Genomic DNA, 18,917 nt, shown 5'->3' on the forward strand with positions numbered 1-18,917 from the left:
TATTCTTCCTGTGCGCACGCAACCATAGCAGTGCCTAAAGCCGACGCCATGGGGGCATCTGAAACAGTCAGGGTGCAAGAGGGGAAACGGCGAGATAAAAAGGGAATAAAAGGACGAAAAGAGTAAAAGGTAAAAGCAAACGGAAATACTGTGTTCAAAAGGAAGGCGACAACACATGCAGACTGATTTGCACGCCCATCTAATCATTTCTCGGCGCCAATGAATGCCCTTCGCTCGACTGAAATCGCTCACTTGTTTGCGGCAGTGATCCACTGATGGCGCGCTGGCGCTCACGGCACCCTTGCGGTAAATTTCTGCCAGCATAATCGCAGAGGTGGCCCAAACAGAGCTTCTACCGGTCACAGCGGATTCACCAAAGTGCGCGCTTAGCCACTTCGTACCGCCTCGGAAGTTACACCGGCAGAAGAGATTTCGCGGCTCTACCATCAGCGCTTCATTTCCAGCAATGTAAGGAACTTTTTAAGCCAAGCGCAGCGGATTCATCGACGCAGCGAAGAGATTAAATGGGCATGCAAATCAGTGTGCAATCGATCCGGATGGGATACTCCTCTTTCGCCTCTGTTCTTGCTCTGACAACTTTGTGTTCTTTTTATCTCTGCGTGTTTCATTGCAGCATCGGCCGCACTGTGCGCGTAGAAAGTAGAAATTTTGTCTGAAACAAACGCTGCGTTTTTCTCGTTGTTCTGGCTCCGTCGTCTTCGTTTCTGCTCTGTCTGTTACTGCGTCTAGCTAGTATTGCGGGCTATGGCCGCGTTGTATATACCACGGTTAGTGCGCGTCGGGCCACAGTGCTTCGGTTTTTTTTTTTTTTTTTCTTGCAGCGCCATTTCGAAAACATATGCAGAACGAATTTTAGAAGGGGCTGGATACTCGCGAAGCTTGTAGAAAATAAAAGCAGAAGTAAACACTGAAGTTCTTCCTTTAAAGATACACGCGACAGCTTTAGTGACTTCCATCTGCTGCTTCCCTTGCGGGTCCTCGTCCGCATACGTGCGTTTTGCAGCTCGCCTTATCACCACTCCCTTAACGTGTGCCTTTTGTTATCTCGCACATACTCATCAGAATACAGTCAAAAGACACCACATTGTGTGCATACTACACGACGTTGAATAAAGCCCCGCTTTAACCAGGCTTTAGGGTCGTGCTTGCTAGGAGTAGTTTTTTTCACCCGAGATGGGGGGTTCGATTCTTACCTCATAAGGTGGAACCCAAGTACAGTCGCAATCAATATGAAGGTGATCGCGGGAGCTCCGACCGGTGGGGTTTTCAGGCTGCATAGCGGCTGATTTTGGAACTGCGGAGATAATGATTGCGCTGCCTTCTTGCCCTTCTACGCTCTTCCGGGCTACAAGCATCACCCCCCTGACTAACTCGCCGGCTTTTTTTTTCTGTTTTCTTCCCTGTCATACCAACCTTGTTTGTCTGTCGTTGCCTCAAATATTGGCTAATAATGGCGCCTCTGTGCGCAAGCTGATAAGGTGAACAGAACGTAGTTCAACGGTCCTAGAATAAAATAATACAAAATAAAAGATAAACATCGCTGCGAAGCGCTAGGGTGGAGCTTTCGGCGAACATTCCAGATTTATCGGAGCCTGTCACCGCATCCTGCTTCATGACGCGTGAAAAAAAAAAAAGAAAAACTTGTTACTAGCTAGCGGGGAGTGTCAGCTGTTACAGGAACAACGAAAAGAGAGAGAGGGGCTATCATGGAGGAAGGAAGGGGCTATCAAGATGTTTCCCTCGCCACGGAAGGTGATGACGTAACGTGGCGCTGCTCCTTGTCTCGGTTGCGGCTCGAGCGATCACCTTCATATTGATTGCAACTGTACTCACGCAGCGCCGGCGAACTCGGGCATCTCATAAGGTCTCGTGACTTCACACAATCCAGCTACTGGTCGGTGGCCGGCCATGTCACCTTCCAGAGGCATGTGCGTGACTTTCGCCTAATAACGCCAACTTTTCTGCAAAATGCGGCCTGTAACGATGTCGTTCTAAAAATGAACAAACTGCGAAGGATCAAGGCTACAGGGTGACGTAGAGGTGCCCCAGAAGTAAACCGAAGCACGCCAAGCGACATTTTTTGCATTTACCAGCTAGTGCCAATTCACAACAACCTTATGTGCATGGGGGCAATCCGAATTATACCAGTGCGGCACTTTTGATCTTCGCTTCATCGATTGCCCGAACGAAGCTAGGCAGTTTGCCAGACACCCGCGCTTCGTTTTACTTTGTCGATGTTTGTGACGATGCTGTAAAACATTCGACAGTAAGAATTCACCTGTCCGGATTGGGCCTTCAGTTCAGGTCTTCTGCTGTGGCTGTCGTAAACGTGGCCTGGTCTACCAGCTTGCGCTGGTCATCCGGATCCGAGACGCACACTACGGCTTCCCCTGGGAAGGGTTTGGTGACAAGGGGACTTCCGGATTTAATCGGCACGGCCAGGTGGGGTGATGTAAGGAAGGATATTCATTACAGTGTGGAAATGGGTTAAATTTTGGGATGTGGTTTGTGCGGGAAACTAAACTTTATCGCCAGACGGCGACCTGCCGTTGCTTGTTGGGTATCTCTGCCCCTGCCATGCGTTGATGCTGGAGGAGACGCGCATTGATTCGGTACTGGCTCCGGTGAGGGACTGCGCTTGACGAGGGTTCCTGGTGGCGAAGTGACGATTGTGCGGGGGGCAATGTGTGCACGCTGGTTCCCAGGAAGGGATCCGAGGCCATGGCTCCACCTCACGTAATATTGCATGAGCTGGTGGCGTATAGGTCTGAGGATACTTACCGCATACGAGGATACTAGGCTCTTGCAGTAGTTTTGACGAATGTCCCGTGAGTCTGTGATGGTGAATGTAGTATTAGGGGGAGCGTGGAGAAAATGGCTAGCGTTGTGGCTGTTTCTTCAGCTTTCTGTTTGACAGTGGCACTGATAGATGCGGTCGGAACCGTATTAGGCGCATGGTCGATTATGCTTATGGTGGTAGCTTTGCAGTAGGGGTAGTGCTGGTATACCGTTTTTAAAGGTCATTATTCTGCGCAGTTCATGTATTGCGCATGCGCTTGCTGCGCCCGCAAAAAATGCATTGCCGCGACTTGGTTTTGAACTCGCGCTAGAATGAAGAGATCAAATTCCCGGCCTAGGCACGAAAGCACTCTGCTATCGCCGCAGTTTTTTTTTTTTCGGACATGATATTTATTACACGTGGCTATGTACAGAAAGGGTTATGTACACAGACTAATTACAATGCACTCAGCCGTTGCTGAGATTCACTACAGAAAACACAACTAAAAGGCAGGCAAAGATAAACACCCCGTGTCACCGGCGAAGACCAATCAGGTTGAAAGTCATTTTCATTCTAAATGTCCTTCAGTTGCAGCATCATTCTGCTAAAATGGAGTCTAGGTGGAACAACAGGTTCAGCGTTGCGATCCAACATGCGTGTCTTCCACAAGCTATGAAGTCCAATAAAGAAAAACATGTCATATTGTTCGTAATAAGATTGTGTAACAGCAAGATACCGCAAGCTGTACGAATTGAGAACAAAGCTTTTCTTTAGAGTTCTTAGCAGCACATCCCAGAAAAGAATTGCGTCATTGCAATTAATGTAACAGTGCTCAATTGTTTCAGGCACGTTACACAGATGGCAGTTTACAGAAGATACAAAAATATTTTTCCTATGGAGCCATGTGTTAACAGGTAGAGCTTCGGTGTGTAATTTAAAGAAAAATGTTGTCATGCACGGAGAAATCTGCATTTTGCGCACCCTCTTTAACTCATCATGACCCTTAAGACAAAAGTATAAAGAACGATACAGTGGTGGCGGAAAAAGCATTGCTATCAATTCCTTGTATAGTCTCTTGCGCGAAACAGAATATAAGTGCTCATTCGAGAATCGTGCTGTCAAAAACGTCACCGAAGCCTAAACTTCCTGCACAAATCCTAGTAACTGCGGGCGGTCAGTAAAATCTGAGGAAACCACTAAGTCAGGAAGCAAATTCACGAAATTAACTTGTAGGAATGCTCTAATAATCGAATGTGAACAATCACGAAAAAAGAAGAAACGGGCAACTAACTGCCTTACATACAGATGCACTAAGCGGAGCCCCACTGCACAAACAGGTCTGAATAGGTTATCACGTCGAATCAGTTCAAAATTGGATGACCAAATAAACGTCGCAAATGTTCGGTGAAAACGCTGGATGTAATGCCTAGAACAGTGAAGGACCTGCAGCACGTAATAAAGTTTTGTCGCCAAAAACATGTTGCAGGCCTGAGCCCGACCGTATATTGAAAGCCGATAAGGGACAAATGTATTAGCATAACGCTGGACGACTTGAACGTGCTCTTTTCAGTAATTTGCACTTGACTTACATGCATGCAGTGGAACGCCCAGATATTTAGGGGGCACACATGACCATTCAATTCCTGCATATAGAGGCGGTGTTGAGCCCCACGAACCAAACTAAAGGCCGGAACTCTTGGAGTGATTCATTTGAGCACCAGAAACAATGCCAAATTGTTCTATGCTGGCTATAACTTTTCTATGCTTGGTTTGTCAGTGCAGAAAAACGCAAGATAATCCGCATAAGTAAGCACTTTAACCTCATTTCCAAGGAGAGGGAAGCCATGGATATCACTGTTATGTAAAACACTCAGATAAAGTGGTTCCAAGTAAAGAGCAAAAAGCAGCGGAGACATCGGACAGCCGTGCTTCACAGAATAGTTGATTGGTACGGGGCTTGATAGGTGGCCATTTACAATTAGATGAGTCGAACAATTTCTACAGCAAAGTTGCACCCCCTTCAGCACTACAGAACCAACATTCGCTCGTTCCAGAAGAGAAAACAGGAAAGAATGACAAACTCGATCAAATGCTTTTGCGAGGTCGACCTGAAGTAAAGCAACCTGATCATGAGAGCAGGAGCACGAATCGAGGATTGTGCGCGCAATATGTACATTACTTCGTATGGCACGGCCCCTCAAGCCGCACGTCTGGTGAGGCCAATGAGAACCGACATTGCGAACTGTAGGCGATTTGATAAAATTTTGGCGAAAATCTTGTAATTCACATATGCCAGTGTGATTGGTCTTTAGCCTTCCACTGAGCGTAATTTTTCTTCATCAGTACCGTTTGGAATTAGGACTGTGTGGCACTTCGTAAATGTCTCGGGAAGAGCTTTTAGATCAAAACTCATCACAAAGACATCTAGCAGGATAGTAGCAAGAGCAGTTTTAAAAGCTTTGTAAAATTCAGAGGAAATGCCATCAGAACCAGGCGTTTTTGAGAGAGGTAATTGATTAATTGCCACTTCTGCCTCTTGCTGCGTGAAAGGGCTACGAATTACAGAACAATCATCTTCTGATAAAGGGGTCACCAGAGATGTGAAACGCCAGATAATGTCAGAATTTTTTACAGGAGGAGTGGCCCTAAACAACATCGAGTAATAATCCACGAATGCGGACGTAACCTCACTCGTACTCGTAACCAATGTGCCGTTACGATGACGTTCATCAAGCAAAGCTTGCCGCGTCGGCCGTTCGCAGTGCCAAGCACGCTTGACACGAGATCGAAGTAAGGCACCCCTGTATCGTTCCGCATCATTCCTTTGTAATTCACTTTTGACGCTAGCAATTTCGTCCGTATATGACCCAGGGGATTCACATTCTATAGTTCATACAGGTTACACACGTTTTTGTTAAATGCCTCCTCCTGATGTTTCCTGTAGAAAGATTTAATTGAGGCAAGTTCTATTGCTATCGCACGTACTTCCTGCTTGAACATTTCCCAAGCGGCCAATAATGGTAGATGTCTGGCAAAACATGATTGGACCTGTGAGCGCATACGAAGGATAAATTCTTGGTCATTTACCAGTGATGAGTGTAACTTCCAAAGTTTCCACTGCGGCCTAAGCTTTGAATGGTCATTGCCACCGGGCCGGGTTACTACTATGTAATGATTAGAAAACGAAACCGGTATAGTTTCGCAAACAAGCCAGCGGGAAACTAATGTACAAGGTGCGCAGATCCGGCCTAGACGAGCGTGAGAATGCCCCTGAATGTGGGTGAATGATCTAGAAGCACGGCAGGACACCCCTGTATCAACCACTCCCGCATCTTTTGTAACACGGAGCAAAAGTTCACCGCTCCTGTCACTACGTGCGTCCGGCCCAGAACCATGTATGAGGTTGCAAACACAGTTGAAGTCGCCCATTAGCACAAGATGTCGGTCACAGTCAAGTAAGCTGGCTATGTGTTCAAAAAAACTTATGCGCTGATTCACAGTATTGAAAGCATAAACATTAATTATCTGCCATGGCTTCCTAAAGAGTAGAAGATCGCAACATATCAACCGGCCTCGGCGTCGGTATAAGTTAGACCAGAACAAGGCAGCGTCTTTCGCAGAAACAGAAAACAACCTGCCGACACATGCGCAACAATGACATTAAAATCTTCCAAAAAGGGCTGTAGCGCCCTCTCGGTTTCCTCTTCGTTCTATATCTTCGTTTCTTGGACTGCCACAAAATCTAGACGCCTGCTGTGCAAAAGTCGACGAAGTTGCATCTGTCTCTGGCGAGACCTAAGACCCCGTAAGTACGTTGATAGTTGCTAGCACTATCTCTTCAGAGACCGCCATGGTGACAGCACATAGTTTTGTCTACAATTCCGTTTGCCTGTCGGAAGAAGGTGAAGCCGCCTCCGAACCACCGCCAGGCTTCCTCGACCGCGAACTCCGGCACTTCCCTTTGTGCTTTGACGCTCGACCGCGACGACGATGCTTGTTGCCAGCTTGATCGTCCTCCTCACTGGACTCGGAGGCACATGATGCACGGCGTTTCAAGACTGGCTCGTCGGCAGCAGCGAGCCCGTCAGCCACAGGAACTGGGCCCTGGTCTGGACGTTGTTGCACAGCAACGGCCACAGGTTTCACAATATTCGCAGTGACACTCGCTGGGTGTTCGGGAACGAGTGATGACTCGTCTGCGGTTGGCGCCTTGTCGGAAGTTTGACATGACATCTCGTCCAAGGCCTGAGACGCTGAGTTGTTCCCATTACCCTTGGACGCATGAGCAGTATTTTCTTCCTCAGTAGCCTGTGGAGTGGCACTTGAAGACTCGGCCACAACGCCGGCAGAAAAGTCGCCAGACGCATCAATTATCTCAGAGGCGTCCAAGATGTGCTCCCGTAATGCATCGTCAGGAGGCCGGACTCGGTGCCGAAGCTTGTCCGCGTATGTAACTACACACTCCTCCGCTGTGTGGCCAAAACGCCGTCAATCTTCGCAACGTAGCGTACGGCAGTGCCGACGAATGTGTCCTACACGATTGCAGCGGAGGCAGAGAGGTGGCCGGCCAGGTATAAAAACGAGGCTCTGCACTCCACACACATTTAGCTGATGTGGAACGTCACCAACGCTAACCCCTTCGGCAATAGCCAGTCACATCTCGGCTGAGTGTCTTCATCTGTTCCATGTCGGTAACTTTCCAGTTTTCTCTCGAAATCGAGGTGACTTTGTCATAACTTGTAGAGCTTCACTAATAAAGGAGTCATCTAAGCGTTCAGGCAGCCAGAGAAGTTTCGGCTTTACCACCTTCGGTTCCGGATCCACAACAACACAGCGACTGTTCTTAACCAATAAAGCTCCACATGAGACTAGTTTTCCATTCGAGTGCGCCGATTTATATGTAACCATCCAAACATGCGACATTTGATATTGTCCGATAGAGCTTATTTCTTCCAAAACCACCACGTTCCTAAGGGCGTCTCTGAAGTCTTGGGCACGGTAGGGGCGACCGGCGAGGTCAGCATGTAGAAAAACAGAGTCGATGACAAGCTTACCAGTTGGGAAGCGGGGAAGGACAACACGGTAATCATTACTGCTGGCTTTAATCTGAGCAGTACCTCGGCCAGAGGCCGACTGAACCTTTGTAGCGGAGAGCATCGTGAAACGCTACCACACGGTACGGCGTCTTCGTCGTGCTCCTGTGCTATTGCCGCAGCCGATCACGCCTCGTTCTAAACTGCAAAACATCTCGCGCTGTGCAGTGACCATCGTCGTCTTCATGAAGTTCCATGTGCGCCGCTTTCCAATTTATCCTGGGTATAAATACGCCATGACGCCATGTTGCTGTCATGAGGGGTGTGCGGACGGTGATCAGTAACATTCCGAATATCTATCGGTAATCTCAGAAGCTGATGGTGGTCAAAAACGTTTCTCGTCAGTGTTGACACTGAATCGCGGATGACTCTGAACGTTAGCTGCCGCAACATGGTATTTCGTCAGGAGAGGAATTCGGCACATGAATTTACGGCTGGATGTCGGCTAATGATGTTTCGGCACTTAAAAGCCTTGCTGCACACATCGTTTATACAATAGCGGCTCTGTGTGACAGGTGGCAAGCTACATGACTGGGCACTGAGTGATCGGACGTTTCCTGAAAGGATATATTAACGTGTCCGTTATTTCTTTACATGCGTGATAACATAATTACGCGGCATGGTGTAGAAAACTAACGCCCACGCATATATACCGCGGGAATCTCGCTCAGTGTCTGTATTTTTGTTTCCTCACGTTATGACCTGTCCTCGCCTCATTCGTACTCGTCGTTCACAAATATAGATCCGCGAAGTACAATGGTGAAAATCACACCATTCCAATAGTCAGGAGTGTAAGGTGGATAAGCCAGTACAGTGCGGACAAATCCGGCAACCGCTTCTGTCGTTTTCAGGCTGGTGCAAGCGAGGGTGTTGTCGCCCATGACGGCGCCGTGAAGGAAGAAAGCTGATGCAAATTCATGCACGCCCTTGTTCACCGGGGGCGCAAGGCCGTTCACAATGACTGAGGTTACATTAAAGGTATATACGGAGAGCACATATGCGATGCTACTACGCGCCATCAAATGCGACACAGCACACAACATTATCTGTAAACAGCACACTTTGAGTGATTGGCGTTGGGAAACAAATGTCAGAGGCATTACTTTCTGAACACCCCTCGCACATGCCGCTGCGTTAATACCAACCTCATACATTTGGTGTGCAACACCTGCAAAGCTTGAGTTTAGTAACCCCAAAGTAGCACCGATGCTAATTTGTCGTGCTATATCCCATAGTCCCGCATTTTTCGTTACCACTAGAGGGCTTAAACAATTAACGGTCGCGTTCAGTTCCCGTAATCGTGAACATGATCGTCGTAACTTGAATCAGTTCACGTCAAGCCCTGCTCTATACGACGCCCCGACATACTGCTCAAAGCGGGACGATTCTAGTTCGCACGATCATCCAGAATGTAGCTCTTCAATCTGCCCAACTCGTCTCAGCCGACTTATCTATTTACTATGAGGAAATACCGTCGAGTTCGGATTAAAAAGATTTGCCAAAAGTTAAAGTGCAAAGGTCAGGCCCATTCCTGGGCGTTTTCTTGATTTCTCGCAGTTTTTGTTGGCTTTCTGAGCCGGCGGCGAAGCAAAAAAGGCGCCGTATTTGCGTGGCAAAGCTCGGCAGAGGCTACCAATACGGAAGAAATTAATTGTCCCATGACGACGAATAGCTGAGCTGTTTGAACGTTCAGACAGCGATTGAGAAAGTCTGCGAAGGGAGCAATAGCAGTTGCAAACAAAACGAGAGGATATGAGACCGCCAATAAAAGCAGCAGCGGTGGAACTATTAAACTGCACAAGAATGCTAAATTGGGCGAGTTGGTGCATTCGCATTTTAGGAAACGTAGCGTGTGTTTCCTTCTTTTTTTGTCCTTGTCTTCTTTGCGCTACGTTTCCTAAAAAGGTGAAACTATTACTCTTGGGACAGTAGTAAGGCTGATCGCACTGCTCCCCCTGCTCGCACACTGTATTACGACGAAAAAGAAGGGCTGTTTCTCGCGCATGGGTCGCAATAAAATGAGAACTCGAACATCGGTCGTTCCCGAAAGTCATATTCTAGTTTAATTCACTGCATGATGATTACAGAACGCACTACTACTATAGAATAATGAAAAAGCCATTTAAAACTGCATGATTCGTTGATTAATGCGATATTGAAGCATGATCGAAGCTAGATGCCCGTTTATGTGCGTACTAAATAACCAAGCAGCTAAGCACAGGCACCAAACAAAAGCATAAATATTCATTTCTAGAGATTACACTATACGTGCACTTCATGGTATTCTTCGAAACAAAACATATATACATGTTCTTACATGTGGAGTGACGAACACGTTTTTTTTTTTTTTTGTTTTTTTTTGGACCTAGGCAGTAGTTAACGAAACTTGTTGGTCATTGCTGAAAGAGTAAAGCAGCAAGAAGTCCTCACTTGCTCAATTTAGAGGCATATATGATGTAGGCAGTGCTTCTTAACAGCAAAACACAGGAGGGAATGAAATCAGCAGCCAAACTTTGCCGACCAACAAAAAAATGTGATGCGTTTGTGGTCTTCTACGTGGACATAGGCCACCAACCACCGCGGGTTCGAGCGTCGCGCGAGCCGAAGCCCCGATCAGCCGTTACCACGCGCACACTGAAACACCACAGCGTGCACTCAACCTCCGCAGGGAGGAGAGCGCTTCGCTGTAAAACACAAGCCTCCTAGTGACACAGAAGACGTTTATTCAACGCCGTCCACCAGCGGTACACAAACACTCAGTCACCGCGTCCCAGGAGCAAGGCTCCGCTGCGCGCACGCAGTGACAATGAAGGGCGTGCTGTGATCTCTCTCTCTCTCGCAGTGACCGGAGGGTTCCTTTGAGAGAGAGTGGGCAACCACCGCAAGGTACGCCTGTCGCGGATCGTTGGATCACGATCGACAGGCTCGAGCTTCGTTCTCAGGTACAACCCGGAGCAGACGAACTCGAGTACACACTGGTCTGCGCGGACAAAGGCCGGCAGACAAGAACAGTAGCGTACGCACCTTGCGATGTCTCGGAGGGGTCTCTCCTTGGGCCCCGCTCGGAGGGTCGCGCGAGCGTGGCCGTCGAAGCGGTGCCATGTTCCGGCCAGAAGGCGCCAATAGGAACAGCCACTGGGACGCCAGGGCGGAGCTGGGGCCCGAACGACAGTGACAAGTCGTCCGAGCCTCTCTCCGCCGCCTCAGGCGGGAGAAAGGGAACGAGGAGAACAACTGGGAAGCGGGCGGCGGCCGCGCTAAGGGCAGCCGCAGCAAGCCCGAATCCCACACGTTTCAGCCTTAGGCGTAAGTCAGATGGTGTCGAATGGCACACGCAAAGCGAGAAAAGCATCGCAGCCTTATTTTCCTGCACACTACACCCTAACCCTCTATTGCATGCTCCCCTGCGCAGCGTATGCATCATGGGATATCGCGTCAGAGCTCAGAGAATCATCAGAGAATCAGGCTTCAGGGAACCATCCGCGTCTTCTTAATCTATACATAGGTGAATAAAAGTACCATCCGTTCGTACTGCTTAATCGGCTCCAATAGAAAGCTGAGTGGAATATGACGGAGACTAAAATAATATCTCTCTAATTATTCTCTGAGATCCACATGTTTCACGACACGCAAGGGACAACAGGGCTACAAGACGCAACCGAGGGCTTCCAAAGGCAATTCATCTTCTTCCAGGTCAGAAAATTCGAAAATAGCTGAGGGAACGAACATTAATGTCTGTGCATCACAGCCCATGAACTTTGATATAAGGGCACAAGCACCATATTTAAACTGATGGGGCGAAGCATTAAGCACCAGCGTTCATTCGTAACGTATTTTCTTAGTGCGTCTATGCTATAATCGATGGGCTGTTCGATTAATTATGCAAACATCGGAATCACGGGCGGACGCTTCTACCCAAAACTGCGGACACTACAGCACAGAGTGTGCTGACGTAGACGTAAGAGCGAATAAATGCGACAGGAAAAGATAATTTCAGTATAAAAAAGTTATGAAACACAAGCAGCCGTCTCCAAAAGGAAGATGCTGAAATGTCCTTCAAACAAATCTAAAGCAAGGAACAAAAAAATGTAGGCATAAGCTTTCGGTTCTCGCGACAGGATTCGAGGGCCCAGGCTCAAAGCTGTCAAAGCCAGGACCAGAAGTATTTTGAACACGATTACTTCTGAACTACCTCGCAGACAGGGTGGTCCCGCAGCGACAATACTGTGTCGCGATTTCCGCTAACTGCGCGTTATCTGTACTCAAAACATGCCGAAGCAGCCAAAATATCAGTACAGTCTTTGACCAAGTTATTGCCAAAAATAAAACATTTCTTTAAAGAAACTAAGAGAGAGAGAGAGAGAGAGAGAGAGCGAGAGGAAGTTTATTCTTCCCTGTTCAAGCCATAAAAGCTTCCAAACACATCACGCATCATCGCAGCATAAAAAATGGCCAAAAAGCGCGGTTCTTTTAGACGTCACAACGCTGTTCACAAATAAGCGATGAAAGCAGCCATGATGGCGCATCTTCCGAGAAATCTTTCGCTTACTGTAAATTTTGAATTCTGGGGCTCAACGTCCCGAAGCGATGTATTGGTTATGAGGGCCATGATGCGTAGTGGAGGGCTGCGAATAAATTGAGATCAGCTGGGGTTCTTTAAGTGCACTGAGATGGCACAGCACACCGGTGTTTCTGTACTTTGCCGCTTAACAAAAAAAAAAAAAACAGCTGCGCTCACAAGGCTAAGAGATAGTTGATGATATCACTTTGATCTTCAGACATATTACTTACGAGTAAATCGGTAGGAGAAAAACAGAAAAGCTTCTAGATAGGGCGCAGACAGTTTTTCACTCAGGAAAAGTTTTCTCTCATATGGATATCCTCTTGAAAAACTTCAGAAACATGCACGCCAGCGAATATTTTAAGTTGTTGCTTCCACCATTAGCGCTATTCGTGCGAAGGAACATTGAATTCAAAGCCGCGGTCTCGTATCGTTAGCGGCGCACAGAACATTCAAATAGCTGCAGCCGCGTTCCTTGGTCCCTCCGATTGAAAAGGCGGGGATAAACATACCTCCCTCACTAATTCGTCGGCGTGCGCTCTCATTAAGGGTGGTTCGACTTTCAGCAGCTGGCAGCGGAACCTTAATTGCAGTAGCGGCACGAAAGCTAGGTCAAAGTATGTTTTAAATACTGAAGAGACCAGTATAGTAGCGATTGTTTTAATATCCTTAATAATTCGACAACCAAAAAGGACAATATTTCACGCGTTTCATCATCGACCATGCGTTCCTAAGGCATTCGATCGGTCAAGTAAGGAGACCTCTGACATTGGCAGTATTGCGGTAGTGCGCAAACGAAAAGCGTTTGCAGATTACATTCCGGGTGGTAGTTGTGTAGCGTACTGAGTCCTTCTTCATCTCGTCGCTCTATTCGTTGCATCTTCTGTTTGTTAGCCTGCAAGCTCACAGGGACTCGGGGAAAACACCGGCTCTTATCCCGCCTGAAACCCACCGTGCCCCTTCGAAATGTGTCTTTGGAATGCGTTTACAAGTTAGGGCAGCGTACGTGGAAAGCTTCCTTTCTCATGTCCACGTCCTGCTGTCTCGCACACTCGCACACATCTAGTGCCGCAACCCATGCTCTCCGAGCAGAGCAGATTCCACAGGGACAGGCATTCTGAGGCTACCTGCCCGTTGAGCAGCCGTCGCCATATCCAGCGGTGTCGCGGAAACTCGAGGAAAATAAGCACGCCGCGATGCCTGATGCTCGGACTAGATGGCGGCGAAGGTGGCTTTCGAGCATTTCCATCCGCGCCAATTATGTCGCAGCACGATACCAACTTCTGAGTATAGACGCCTACGTGAAAGGGAATCGATGCAGATTTCGTCAGAGCTAATGTTCGGGGAATCAATGGCCAAAAATAGGCATATCACCCGATTGCAACAGGCTGAACCGATTTCTACTCTAGTGCTTACAGCATGTCTGCCTCGATACATGACATACTATGGATTGCGGAAACTCGGCGCAGAGGACTAACAAGGAAACACCTCGCCAGCGTCTACTTCATCAGAGTATTGTCCAGCTAAGCAACTCCGAGGGGAATTAAGACGCGTTATCGAGGAGCTGGACTGATAAACGGCAGTCTTATTAATACAGTATAAGGAAATACAGCTTGTGATTTTGTTTTTTTTTTTTTTTTTTCAGGTTTAACATATCATTTTAAAACCTCTGAGGGATGCGGTCTGTGCATCGATGCGGTCTGTGCATACAGCAAGGTGGACATTACGGACGTGATACTGCTGAATATATAAGACGATCGATTCCCGATAATTATCTAATCAAAAATGTTTTTTTTTTTTAATTTCAAGTGATCAGATTATATAGCCAAACTGAAGGCCGTTAACATCAAATGCCAGCCCAGTTATTCAATTTTTCTAATCGCCAATGCGGTTCGAAGTATTGGACGTAGAAAATGCTCATTTCAAAGCTGAATTGACTTTCCGACGTTTCAGGTTTTTAAAGTGACATCGCTCGCATTCTTGATGCAATTAAAACGGACACCAGCTCTTTTTTTTTTTTTTTTGTTACGTAAAATCAGCTAACGTGGTTTCGGCGACGACAATATGTGCACCGATACTATTTCATAAACGTGCAACGAGAGAAATCGAACTCAGTAGCTTTCCAAATGAGTAGTGCCGCGGATCATTGAAATATATATTTTTTTTTTCAACAGCCGCCGGTATGCAGCCTTATAACCGTGCTTGTAGCTGACGGAAAGATCCTATGCCCTTTGTTTTGTATTTTGTTTCGCTCGCTGTCGCGAGACGCGATGTACCTGGAATTATTCCAGTCACTCAAGTCTGTAGAATACAATGTTGCAGTTTGTTTTGCACCTGTGTCGCTTTATCTAGATGTTTCATCGCTGGCTTTAAATCGAGTCGCTGAGGAACGCAGCGGACACTCATAGTTTGACGGCCGCTGAGCACAATTGCTGCTATCGCTGCCACCGAGTTGCTTCATTCGGCAAGGCGGCCCAATAAAAAGTTAATTTAAGTGGAACCTGTCTCGTCATTTGTCGCTTTCAGAATTGTCACCCCACGTGACAGCATTTTTTTTCTCATCTTCAATGGCTGCCGTATATAAATTGGAAGCCTTTGTTAACAATGTGATAAGAAATTTTGGTCGTAAACTCTGTCGTCCTTTCAAGCCATTGCGTGCACGCGCAGTCGTTTATGTGCAAAGAGCTCCAATGAAGTTAGCAGAAATAGCGAATTTATTCCATTTAAATAATCAACACTGCCAACAAGCAGAAAACGACTTTTTAAGCATTTAGAAGGCTTTGGATATTGCATAAGTTGAAATGGGACTAAATTCAACAAATAACAAGTCGACCTTTCGACGCCTACTCATTAAGGGGAAGCCGTAAGTACTTATACAGAATGAAAACATGCGTGTAATTTTATATTTATATTTATATGCTTAGTATACATAATGCAATGCATTTTATGCCTGATAATTATAAAGTACTTACGATTATGTTTAGGAGATTTTGATAAAAAATCGAAGATACAGTAGTTTCTTAAATTTGAGTGAAAGTTGTCTATTTTTGATAATTTTGAATCTTGGCTGAATTGAAAATTATATGGAGAAATAAACAATTCTAGAGCTTCAAATTTTTTCAGAAATAAAGAACGAGGCCTGGTTAATTTACACAAAAAGTTTCAGTGACAACACTTATAATATTAAGTCGTGCTAGAATGTAGGACTGAATGAATACTGACAATTTTCAGAACAAGCGCTCAGTTTTATACTTATTTTTATAAATTTAAACAGTATAATGTAACACTTTTAGGCCGAAATAATTCTGAGGTACTGGCGATTCCTGAGAGAGTTTTCATAAAAATCGAACATTATGCTTTTTTAATTGGAATCAAAGTTGAATCTTTTTTGCTGTTATCGAATTTTGGGCGAATTTGGTGAGTTGTAGAGAGCACACCTAGCTAGCGGCCTAGAGCTCCAAATTTTGCCTGAAATTAAGGAAATGATCTGAATAATAAAGAGAAAAAGATTTAATGCAAACAACAGCATCCTGCCCGTACTTAAGGACGAAAATGGGCTTTCTTATAGCGCGTGGCTCCTGGAGCAATGTTCGCAATTTCTTACTTATCAACTGCAACAACAAAACAGGCTTTTAACAAATCTCATGAAAATAAAAGTTGCATAAATTTCCTGAGTAAAAATAATGGATGACAAAATTTTAGTACGAAAGCAGCAGGTCTCCAAACTTGCAACTTTTTGAAACGGCAAAAACTGCTTTTTCTACCTGTAGTGATATACGATTTTTTTTTCGACAAAACTGCGCCGTATCTTGCAAATATATAGGTTGATTCCTTTGTGTCGAGATATTTACCCACCACACATAAAAGTTTCATTGAAAACAAAAAATGATCATGGAACCTCGATTACCGTGTTTATGTCAACACACCCTATTATGAGAACGACTATGCTGACGCTGAAGTCGCTATTTACGGGTGCGTCAGTAAGCACAACATATGGGATGCGGCCCTAGTGCTTGTGAATGTCACATTCTACCTGGCGGGTACGGCTCGCATCTGGTTCGAGGCGCACGAAGAAGATATGAAATTCTGGGACATGTGCAAAAAGAAGCACAAAGAAGCAAATTGGGCGTGCAAAGCCCAGTTGTGTCCAGCGGTGGGTTCATCATGGCAAGCATGAAGGATTTCATCGCGGAGATCTGCAGGGATGACTAGGAGATAGGCTCGGTCACTGTTGCCGGCGCTTTTCTTGTAGAGGATTCCGTCGCGCGTACAGAAGGATGTCAAGTTCTTAGCAAACAGTCGAGATACTGTAGAATCGAAACCCTCCAGATGATCGATCACAGTTTTGAGGTCTGGATCAGCCCGTTGCCGGGCCTTTAAATCAGAGGAACTGATAATGCCAAGAAAATGGGCGTCTTCATCCGTACTGTAATGGGCCAACTCCACGGGTGATCGAGACAGTGTGTCAGCATCTTCACGTTTACGTCCGGGCTTATAAACGATAGAGTAATCAAATTCCTGCATACGAAGGCTCCACCGTGCAAGACGTCCTGATGGATCTCGAAGACTAGCCAGCCAACACAAAGCATGATGGTCTGTCACAACTTTAAATTTACGGCCGTAGAGGTAAGGTCGGAATTTCATTGTGGCCCAAACGACGGCGAGACACTCCTTTTCAGAAGTTGAATAGTTTGATTTTGCCCGAGAAAGGGTGCGGCTGGCATAAGCGATCACTTTTTCCTCGCCTTGCTGGTGCTGGACCAGAACAGCACCCAGACCGACGTTGCTGGCGTCGGTGTGAATTTCGGTGGCAGCGTCCTCATCGAAATGTGCAAGAACGGGAGGGTTGTGCTGCCGTTAGCGCAGCTCGGTGAATGCCTCCTGCTGCTCGGAAGACCAGACAATACGGGACGTCATCACGTGTCAGGCGCGTCAAAGGTTCTGCAATCTTGGCAAAATCGGCAATGAAACGGCGATAGTACGCGCACAGGCCCAAGAAACACCGGACTGCTTTCTTCGTGGTAGGGATGGGAAAATTGGCTACAGAGGCTGTTTTATCAGGATCAGGCCGGACACCGTCAGCGCTAGCCACATGACCGAGAAATTTCAGCTGCTGATATCCAAAGTGAAATTTTTCCGGTTTGAGTGTCAAATCGGCCGAGCGAAGAGCGTCCAATACCGTTCGCAGTCGCTTAAGATGTTGGTCAAACGTTTCTGAAAACACGATGACGTCGTCCAAATAAACCAAACAGGTTTGCCATTTAAGACCAGCAAGTACGGTGTCCATCATTCTCTGGAACGTCGCTGGCGCTGAACACAGACCGAAAGGCTATACTTTAAATTCATATAAGCCATCGGATGTCACAAAGGCAGTCTTTTCCCGATCGCTCTCATCCACTTCTATCTGCCAATAACCACTTTTTAAATCAATGGAGGAAAAGAGGAAAAGAACTTGGCGTTGCGAAGTCGATCGAGTGAATCGTCGATACGGGGCAACGGATATATGTACATCTTTTTTGTGATGTCATTCAGTTTCCTGTAATCAACGCAAAAACGCAGCGTGCCATCCTTTTTCTTGACCAACACGACTGGCGACGACCATGGACTTTTAGACCGCTGAATAACATCATCATTAAGCATTTCTTGGACTTGTGTCCGAATTTCCTCACGTTCTTTGGCCGAAATACGGTACGGCTGCTGTCGAATAGGTCGGGCATCGTCAGACGTTAAGATGCGATGCTTGGTGATAGAAGTTTGCCGGACTTTCGATGATGGCGTTTCTGCTCCAGCAGTAAGGCACGCAGGTCGCGTTGTTGACAGACAGAAAAGTCACTGCTAACATCGATGTGGTCTAGAACACTAGGAGTATCAATAATGTCAGGCACAAAACATTCAGAAACTTCCTTTAACAGTTCGCCGAAAGCGATGGCAGTAGAGCGATAGAGGTGGCGAGATTCATTCGTGAAGTTCGTGACGAGAAGCTCATAGTGACCATTGCTGAGAATAATTAGGCTTCGAGCTGCACAGATGCCATGAGAAAATAAAAGCGAACGGTTGCCTTCAGCTATTATCGGCCCGTCACGAAGCCCGCCGCACACAACACTCACAAACACGCTGGAGCGGAGAGGCACTGAAACACACTCGGCTGAAACTCGTAAAGCGCACGTACGTTGGCCATCGGTGGGGCTGGCAGCGGCTTTCTCCGTTGAGAACGAGACCGTTCGCTGTCGGAGATCGATGATGGCGCCATATTCCCGCAGGAAATCCACACCGAGAATCAAATCACGAGAACATTCCCGGAGAACGACGCAGCTGACAACGAACTTTGACGTACGAATCTGGATTTTAGCCGTGCACTGTCCAATAGGAGTAATTACATGGCCCCCAGCCGTGCGTATCTGCGTGCTACACCATGGTGTCATAACCTTCCTAAGGTGCGCTGCCAGCTTCCCACTCAAAATCG

At 46.7% G+C, this 18,917-nt stretch overlaps 1 pseudogene; it reads right to left on the bottom strand.

The window, feature by feature from the left end:
- Positions 1-3,358: 3,358 nt before the first annotated feature.
- Positions 3,359-4,279, bottom strand: LOC146203511 (uncharacterized; annotated as a pseudogene).
- Between the last annotated feature and the right edge of the window lie 14,638 nt (positions 4,280-18,917).

The sequence above is a fragment of the Amblyomma maculatum genome, chromosome 1, assembly GCF_055883805.1.
Source record: "Amblyomma maculatum isolate TAMU_Amacu chromosome 1, ASM5588380v1, whole genome shotgun sequence".
Lineage (NCBI taxonomy): Eukaryota > Metazoa > Arthropoda > Arachnida > Ixodida > Ixodidae > Amblyomma > Amblyomma maculatum.